The sequence below is a fragment of the Cucurbita pepo genome, unplaced genomic scaffold, assembly GCF_002806865.2.
Source record: "Cucurbita pepo subsp. pepo cultivar mu-cu-16 unplaced genomic scaffold, ASM280686v2 Cp4.1_scaffold000149, whole genome shotgun sequence".
Lineage (NCBI taxonomy): Eukaryota > Viridiplantae > Streptophyta > Magnoliopsida > Cucurbitales > Cucurbitaceae > Cucurbita > Cucurbita pepo.
The window spans coordinates 214,335-224,534 of NW_019646440.1; positions in this window are offsets into that span (position 1 = coordinate 214,335).

Here is a 10,200-nt window from a genome sequence, read left to right on the forward strand (position 1 = left end):
CAAAAAAAAAAAAAAAAAAAAAAAAAAAAAGTCAGATGGGAGAAAAAGAATAAAATGGTTTTCAACCGAAATTAATTTAGGATCAGATCTTTTTTCCTCCATCCAATATTTTACCGGATCATGTAATAATCAAATCTCATTTTCATCGTATCCAATTAATTAGATTTTCTGTAAGCTTAGGCGAGATTAGTCAAACAATGATTAAAATTGGCCAATAATATCATTTTACAAAATAAATACTAGTAGTAGGAATGTTTGTTTAGAGAATGAAAATCTATTTATACAACCAGGAGAGGAGGGAAGATTCAGGAAAGATTTGGTGAACAAAATTTAAAAATAAAATCAGAAATATGAGAGGACAAGAAACTCCATTCAATTTTGTCTAATAAGCAATATATTCCCTACAACAGTAATAATAGAAAATAAGAAAGTGAGCTATCTAGGTAAGTGGCCTTACTATCGACATAATTATATTTAATGTTGACACGTGTCTGTGGTTCTGCACGTATCATATATACTGATATGTGTGAATTATCTGTGAATCGGTATGCTTATATTATGTTTATGTTATGTTATAATATGTGGATTGTATGATAATAATTATGGTACAATGTGTTCAAGGATATGTTTGAGATAGGATACGAGAAAGATGCACAAAACGAAATGTAACGATAGGAGTAAGATACGTTCATGAAACGTTAAGGTTAGGTTACATACCGGAGTGCTATGGATAGGGGAGATTGATGAAAGAATATGGTTAGGATATAGGTAGAAAGGGATAAGTTTGTGATAGATTGATAGAACGATAGCGTTAGGATACGTTCCTGTGATGATATGACTAAGGTACATTCACGTAACGATATGACTGTGATAGGTATAAGACTGTTAAAGCTATGCTGAGTTAGGGAACGATATGACCACAAACTGTTTACGATATGACATATTTATGATACGATATATTGTGATGTGATACGTTATTTTTAGATTGTTTTGTGTGATCATTGAGGTAAATGTTGTATGAATTGCACGTTATTAAACGACATGTTAAAAGCATGGAGCGTTATGTTATGTTTTCTAAATTGTATGTATACAACATGTTATGAATGACATGATATCAGGATAAATGAAATGAAATGTAACCCCGTTAGGATTATGTATGATATGTAGACTGAAAAATAAGAAATGACATGTTAAGTATGAAAGATGATAGTGGGGTTATATTCATTAATGATAAAAGTAGAAATGTTGGGGAACTCATGCATTATGTGTGCTCATGCATTTAGGGGATACCCCTATTCCATCACGAGGGTATGGACGTGTACATCTAATGGCAGGACAACGATCGTTATGTTTTGCATAGCGCTACCGTGACGGTTACTAGTTCTAACGGGTGTCTGGCCTAAGGAGCTCCCAGAGTATGCTCGCCCGACAAAGAAAGTGGCCCAGTGGTGTGCGAATTGACTGGTGAGCCCATACTCGCATGTATGGGTTGTGTGTAGAGTATATGGTACACGTCCAAATTACCCGTTAGGACAGCACCGTAGGAAAATAGATTGAAAGGATAAGTCTCGTCATTGCATTCGCATGTTCTTGCATTTAACCCCAATAGTAGGGTCACTTACTGAGTATTTCTCTAAACACTCAAGCCATATGCTACTACATTTTTCAGGTTAAGGCAAGACATTCCTGTACAGCTGACGACGGCATTGCAACTCGAGACCATGACACATGCATAGGATAGTGGTATTTATTTTTTTAGACTTAGGCTAGAATAGGATGTTTTTAACTTAAACGCTTATTTATTTTATTTAGTTTTTCGTTGTGTCGTTTTAAATATGTTTTCGAAATATGTGAGTCCATAAAGGTTATGTTTTATGGAATTTAAATGAAGTCTTCCACATTCAATGTTTATGGTACGTATACAGTAGCGACCTTATATTAAGTAGAAAATTTCAGGTCGTTACACGAAGTGTGGCTGAAGACTGAGGGTGGGAGAGGAAGCTCTAGTGATCCGTGGGAAGTGGCGGGGTGTGTTGTGGTGTAGGGACGAAAACTCACCGAAGTTTTTGGATCTCACTAGAGACCACGAAAAAATCCTGATTTTTTTTTTTCTCAATCCAATATAGTGACTGACCAAACAACATGATTCTCATATGCATCCAAACATACAACATTCATCTAAGTAAATAATAAAACTTGCTCGATACATGAATTAGCACACCTTCAAATATATTTGTCCCGAGTTGTCAACAAAATATGTAGACTTTCCTGAAGTGAAATGTCTCTGTTGTCTATAATTACCTAAATTATAGTATACCTCTGAATTGATCTAGGTCACCATTCAATGAATTCCATGCTATATTCTCTCATTTCCTTGCAAGCATGCTTAAAGGTTGCACCAAACGGCTAATTATTGTCTTGGGCCTTTCCAATAGACAAGTCAAGCACTTACTTATAAACTTCCAAATGCACCTGGTCACCATTCAATGAATTCCATGGTTATATTCTCGCATTTCTTTGCAAGCATGTTTAAAGGTTGCACCAAACCGCTAGTTATTGTCTCGAGGCCTTCCCAATTGACAAGCCAAGCACTTAAGCCTTCCCAATTGACAAGCCAAGCACTTATAAACTTCGCTATAGACACTCAAGAGTTGCACCAAACAGACACTCTGTTGACCTCGAGATGTCGCTACAGATAACTAGCTCGATTATGATTGGTCCAGGAGGGTGCGAACTGTAACACCCCGAAACCAACAGGTACAATTCACTCTATCCTTGTGATTAGCACCTCCTTGTCTATTGTGAGTTTCTAGATTTTATTGGAGAATTTAGAGTGTGATTTTCAAATCGGTGCAGAAGAAAGAAATGCTCCGGATGCATCAAGAAGCTTAGAAAAAAAATGGTGATATAATCGAAATTTGGGTCAAAGTCAATTGGGGCAAAAAGGTAATTTGGGTCAAACTTGAGGGAGGTCTGGACAAACCTGTAAGGAAGGANAAAAAAAAAAAAAAAAAAAAAAAAAAAAAAAAAAGAGAAAGAAATGAATCGTTAGGGTTTTTAAGAAGAGGAAGAAGGAGGGTGAAACACCCCAAAAGGAGCGGTCTGAGCTACTCAGAGTATCAAGAGGAGCGGTCTGACGTTGGATCATTCGTTTCCAGCAAGAAACGGGCAAGAACGCGAAGTAAGTCCGCGACCTCTCTTGTTTCAAGATTTCACCGTAGATTCGGGGGTTTTAGATGATTTAGACCTTAATAATCTAGTTCCAACACTTTAGGTGACGAGTCTTGCAAGTTTTCAGAGTAAACGCGGCCAAAAATCGCGTCGTAAAACAAAATCGAGAGACTGTCCTACTTCGGTAAGAAACTAAATTTCTTTTGGTTTTCGACTACATTTATTAAGCACCGTGAGTATAAAAAAAATACAATAAAAATATATCTGGATAGGTGGACTTGAGATCTTGAATTCTTGGGAAGGAATCGATTTAATTCGAGTTATGGTTTGGAAGATAGAAAAATTCAAAATAAATAGGTTGATATAGAATTTGACTGGAATCTGGAAATTGGATGACACCCGGTCGCCGGAAAGGTAGGACACGCGTCGAGCAACTGGTGGAGAGACGTGTCTAACGCCTCCGCTGACACGCGTTTGACGATTGACCCAAAACCCAACCTGCGCTCGGGAAGCAACCCGACGACCCGCGGTCCAACGCGAAAACCTTCCGCCAATCCCTGTACGACACGTTTCAAGCCCAGAATATTCGAGAGTAATCTACGTCCGCTGGGGTTCGAAACGCGCCTCTGCCCGTGCGTTGCCCGCGTTGACCGCGCGTGGAACCCGCGCGTAGGGAAGTGTGCAGGCGCGTGGGAGTCCTCTGTGAGCGCGTGCAGGCGTGTGAGTGCCCTATTTTCACCCATTTTCCGTCCCGATTCCAGTGCTAATCCTATTTTACTGTGAACTAGGTCTCTATATAGATAAATCGTAATTTTTGAACTCTGATACGATTGTAATCAAACTCGGGAAGACACGGGACATACTGTAAGTAACCATACGAATTTAGGAAGTAATACTTGTAGGGTGCGCTTGGTTTTGCATGCATTCTAGAGCAAATTACCCGTAGGTGGCTAGATCTAATGATCCTCTGTACTTAGAGAATTAAATATATATTGGTTGGACTTGCTGCCCTAGTGAGATTTTGTACACGTTGTTTGTATGCTTGCTGGACTATCTTACTACTGCTTCTATCTGTTCATACTATGTTGTCGAACGGGGGAATTTGTGTATCTGCGCTCCGGGTGTTGATGGATGTTACCACCCCATTGAGCTTGTATGATTGTATGGTTGTTAATCATACATAAACTCCTCTTCAATGATTGTGTGAACTGATGATATGATTGATAAGTTGTAGTGCTGTGATATGCCTAGGTGAACTCTTGTAGGGATTGAGGTGCTCCGGGTGTTGATGGATGTTACCGTCCCGTTGAGCTTGTACGATTGTATGCGTTGTTAATCATACATGAACTCCTCTTGAATGATTGTGTGAACTTATGATATAATTAATAAGCTGTAGTGTTGTGATATGCCTAAGGTGAACTCTTGTAGGAAATGAGTTGGGTTTAGTTAGGGGACCCTCCCGATGTTACGGTCTATAGTGTCATGAGCAACGCTTAGAGGGAGAGACCCTTTAACCCTGGACTGTTATGGACTTGGGAGACTTGATTTAGTGAATCTGGAAGCCAGGGCCCCTAACTCAATAATTTTAACTACCCTTGAGATATAGAGAACAACATTAGGACCCCGAGGCGTAGAGAGATGACCTCTTAACCGACAGTATCTAGTATAGAATTCGAGTATACTCTGCTTCCCTTCCTACTCCAGTGTGGTACTGTTGAGCTAGGCGAGACGCCAGTTAGGGAGATGTTACCCTCCCCTTCCTACTCCGGTGTGGTACCGTTGAGTTAGGCGAGACGCCAGTTAGGGAGATGTTACTCTTACCTTCCTACTTCGGTGTGGTACCGTTGAGCTAGACGAGATGCGAAATAGGGAGGTGTTAGTCTTCCCTTCCTGCTCCAGTGTGATACTGTTGAGCTTGGTGAGACTCCTGTTAGGGAAATGTTACTCAGTGGTAGATCGACTACTCTGCATGGGGATCCGTCTCATGGTAAGATGTTGATCACGCGAGTGGGTCAAAGTCGCCTGCATGATGGGTCCGTCCTGTGGAAGGATGTTGACCATGTAGTGACTAATTCTAGCTGGGTTGTACGAGTGGTACATGTAGATATGAGGGAGCACCTCATCCTCAAACGCTAAAATACCGCTTCAAAGGTTAAGCCCTTCCACCCTGTGTATTGAGAGTATTGAGACTCTAGGGTCTAGAGTATAGTTGGTGGTTCTCTCATAAACTTGGATGGGATTAAGAGCCTACAAGTAGGTTGCTTACTGAGTATATTTTTATACTCACCCCGTTTTCCCTTCTTTTTTTCAGGTACCAGTCGAAGTAGGGAGGTGTTCGAGAGCTGCACTGTCACAGAGGGGTGTCGTTCCGGAGCATCAGTCCCTTGTCGATCTTATAGAGTCTTTTGTATTTCATTTTAGTTCATTTTTATTAATTTGAAACAAAACTTTTTTATTTTTTGTTTTAATTAAATGGTATTTTTATCTTTTACTCTACTCTTCTTTTCTTTTCTTTTTGTTCGATTTCGTATTTTTAGTCCAGGTTCGATTTTTTGAAGCCTCGAAAGTCGGGTCGTGACACGAACAACCTGGGGATTCATGTTCGCACATGTGGGTCGTGTGTAGGGAAGTATTGCACATCCAATTTAATCCAAATTGGAGGTCACCCCTAGGATGTTTTAACGATAGGTCCTACAACATCACTTGCATGTGTTTGCATATTCACGACCCCTATAGTGGGGTCACTTACGGAGTATTCTTCAAAATACTCAGGCCATGTGCTAAATCATTTTTCAAGTAAAGGCAAAGTGCCCCTATACGACTGACGACGACATCACAATAAGAGACCATGGCATGTGCATAAGCTAGTAACATATTTAAATTCCTAGACTTAGGTTAGAATAAGTTATTATGTCTTTCATGTTTTTGGATTATTTATTATTATTGTTTTTAATTTTATTTCTCAATTATGTTTTCTAACACGAAAGACCATAGCGATGTTTTCAATGATGATGTTATGTTTATGTTGAAATTATAATTTTAAAGATGATTTTTAAGAGTTAAATTCCGCAAAAGAACTTATTATGACGATGTGCTCTAATGGTTGGAAGAAAACATTAGATTGAGTGATAAAAGAAAATATTACATTCTTTGATGTACAATTAAAAGGAATAAAAACTAACGTTTTTATTTTCTCTTTATTTTTTAAAATAAGGGGATAGTTTCGTTTCACACTTCTTTACAAAAATAAAGAAATAAACTATTATATATATATTTTTAAGTGTAGAGACTAAAAAGCCTAACTTTCGAACTCTTATTATAAAGAGGTGTAAACTTTAATTTATAGATTTCGGCTAATATTTGGTGTTAAAGCCTTGGTTTCAATATTTTAGATAAAAGGATAATATATAATCTCACGGATTCATTTTCGATTTAATATTTTGATTTTGAAGAGAGAAATTTTCACACAAACAATGAAGAATCATAATGGAAAAAAGAAAAATGGCAGACGAAAGGAGTTGCTGAAATAAAGGGAACATGATTGGAGAAACTGTGATTAGTCAAGGTTAGTGGGAGCGAGATGTTTGGTCGGAAAATCTCTGATATGAGATAGAAGTTCTCTATTAATTTCTAGTGTTTACCATTGTTATCATGACATAGAGTTTCTAAGTAAGATTGATTAAAGGTTAAGTGGGTACCAAGAATCCAATATATTTTACTTATTTTTTATTTTGTTTTACAATCGGGTGGATGAATTTTTTCTAAGGTTTATCTGAATCACTTCGACCGCCGTTTTAGAAAAAGAATTGTATGAACAGATTGAACATATTCCAATTAGAACTCATGGACGCTGTGGGAATTAGAACTCACGGCGACACAGTCGCCCTGAGAAAAGAAAAATAACTGTTGAATAATTTTCCTTTCAAAATCTATTTTGTTCCATAAAATTAATTAAATTATTTATAAATTATGTTCTGCAAAACCATATGTAAATTTTCGTATGGACGAAAAAACCATTAAAAAAAATTGAGCAATGATTTTAGTTTTTTTTTTCTTTTTCTGCTGGCCTAAAAAAAATAGGTTTTCAATTTTGATTTCCAACTCACCATTAAATATCAAAGGGAAAAACAACAAGAAGTTGTGAGGTTATATCCACAAATTTCGATTAGATTAGTAATAGGGAAGAGATTTCTTAGCTCGATTCATATATGAATAAAAGGATTCAATTTCAATAAGCTGAGTGACACAATCGCACTTTCGAAGGCAGCGGACTAGCGATTGTGCGGCACTCACTTTCCAGCGACAAGTGAGTTAAGCCAATTTGTTCTTGCGTCGCCTACGGCCAAGCGACGTACGGTCGAGCCTCTAGCCTCAGTTTTAAAAGAAGGTTTTAGAAAACGAGGAGAGAGAGATTTTGGAAAGAGAGATTTTTAGAAAGAGACGTTATATAAGCAAGCAAGAGAAAGATAACAACGGCTTAGCATATATAACCTTGGGTAGGGAGAAGTTGACGACTAGTCATATCCCCCTATAGTACATTCTGGGCCATTTTAGTTCTGGCAGGCCTAGACATGATTTTCTTGAGGTGTCATACGCTCTAGAATTACAAAGGGAAAAACACTAGAATGAAAAGACATGACAAGGGTTTGGCTTGTCATGGGCATGCGGCCATGGGCAACAGGCCCTGGACAGGCATGACCGTGACACCCTCCCCCACCTAATTGGTTGACGTCCCCGTCAACCGACTACTTTCATACCTTGCGATGTGGGTGGCGGCGGAGTTCAGATCTTCGGCGCGTTCCCAGCTTGTTTCCTCTGTAGGGAGATTCTTCCATTTGACAAGGAATTCACGAATCGTCCGTACAGGTCTTCCTATCTTCCTAACCCTGTCGGCTAGGATCTCTTCCACTTCCTTTGTTTCTTTTTGTTTCAGATCGATGCTCGGTCTTGTGGTTGTATTTCGATGGTCGTCGTCTGGATCAGGGTGATAGGGCTTCAAGTTGCTCACATGAATGACGGGGTGAATTTTCATCCATGCGGGGAGTGCAACTCGGTAGGAGGTAGCCCCAATCTTTTTAAGAACTTCAACCGGGCCTTCATATTTACGAACTAATCTCTGGTCCTTTCGGCTACGAAATCTGATCTGTTCTGGTCTCAGCTTGATAAGGACTTGATCTCCTGCACGGAAATGAAGGGGGCGACGCTTCTTGTCCGCCCATTTCTTCATATGTTTGGAAGCCTTCTCTAAATATGCTCGGGCTATATCTGTCGTCTGCTTCCATTCTCTTGTAAAGTTGTGAGCTTGAGGGTTTTTTCCTGCATAAGGATGATCAATAATATGGGGTAAGGCCGGTTGTCGTCCACTTACAATTTCAAAGGGACTCTTCCCCGTAGACGAGTTTGTTTGACAATTGAAGCAAAATTGGGCGACATCTAACAATTGTATCCAGTTCTTTTGGCGAGCGTCGACGAAGTGACGTAAGTACTCTTCGAGCAAGCAGTTGAACCGTTCTGTCTGTCCATCGGTTTGAGGGTGATAACTCGAGGAGATGTTCAAGGTTGTTCCCAAGAAAGCGAATAACTCAGTCCAGAATGTCCCAATGAATCTGCCATCCCTGTCACTGATGATGCTCGACGGAATGCCCCATAACTTTACAACGTGTTTGAAAAACAGTTGGGCTGTGAGTTCCGCCGAACATAATTTGGGAGTGGGGATGAACGTCGCATATTTTGAGAACCGGTCCACAATAACCAAGATGGCGTCATATTCCCCGACTTTTGGGAGGTGTGTTATGAAGTCCAGAGATACACTTTCCCAGGGTCTTGTTGGCACAGGTAGAGGTTCCAAGAGTCCAGAGACTTTGGCTTTCTCGACCTTATCCTGTTGGCAGATGAGGCACGTCTTGGTGTATTGCATGATGTCGTCTCGCATGTTTGGCCAGAAGTACCCCTTCTTTATTAGGGCGTATGTTCTTTGCCATCCCGGGTGTCCGGCCCATAAGGTATCGTGACATTCTTGAATGAGCTTCTTCCTCAGTTCTCCCGTTCTTGGGACGTACAATCTGTTTCCTTTGGTTATCAGGAGGTCCCCCTCAACCCAAAACTGCCGTGTCTTTCCAGCCTTAGCTAGTTCGACAACGGCTTTGGCCGATGGGTCTTTGTGTAAATGTTCCTTGATGATGTCGCGCATCGATCCATCGATCTTACTTGAATGAATATGGGCTAACATGCACAGGGCCGCATGTTCGCCCTTCCGACTCAGCGCGTCGGCTGCTTGATTACTCTTTCCCGCTTTGTGTTCGAACTTGAAGTCGAATTCAGCCAACGACTCCTGCCACCGGGCTTGTTTTGCTGTTAATTTTGGTTGATCAAAGAAGTGGCAAGTGGCGCTGTTATCCGTCTTCACTACGAACTGCGATCCTAAGAGGTACTGTCTCCAGACTCGAAGGCAATGGACTACAGCCAGCATTTCTTTCTCGGAGACAGTGTATCTTCGTTCGGCATCGTTGAGCTTTCGACTTTCGTAAGCGATGGGGTGGCCTTCTTGAATAAGGACCCCACCGAGAGCAAAGTCGGAAGCATCGGTTTCCACTTCAAATGGCTTTGTGACGTCAACCAACCCGAGGACAGGACCCCTCGTCATGGTTGTTTTCAGATTTTCAAAGGCCATTTGACAATCATTCGACCACGACCAAGGGTGGTCTTTCTTCAACAGCTCTGTCAATGGGGCGGCTCGTCGTGAAAACCCTTCGACGAACCGCCTATAGTAGTTGGCTAGTCCTAAGAAGGACCTCAACTCAGATACGGAAGTAGGAACCTTCCATTCTTGGATAGCTTTTATCTTGTCGCTATCCATACTGATTTGTCCACATCTGACGACATGTCCAAGGAAGTGGATGCATGTTTGTGCGAATGCACATTTCTCCTTCTTCACATACAGCTGGTTCTGCCGGAGCTTGTCAAACACTAACTTCAAGTGCACTTTGTGTTCCTCGAGGGTTGTGCTGTAAACAACAATGTCGTCGAGGT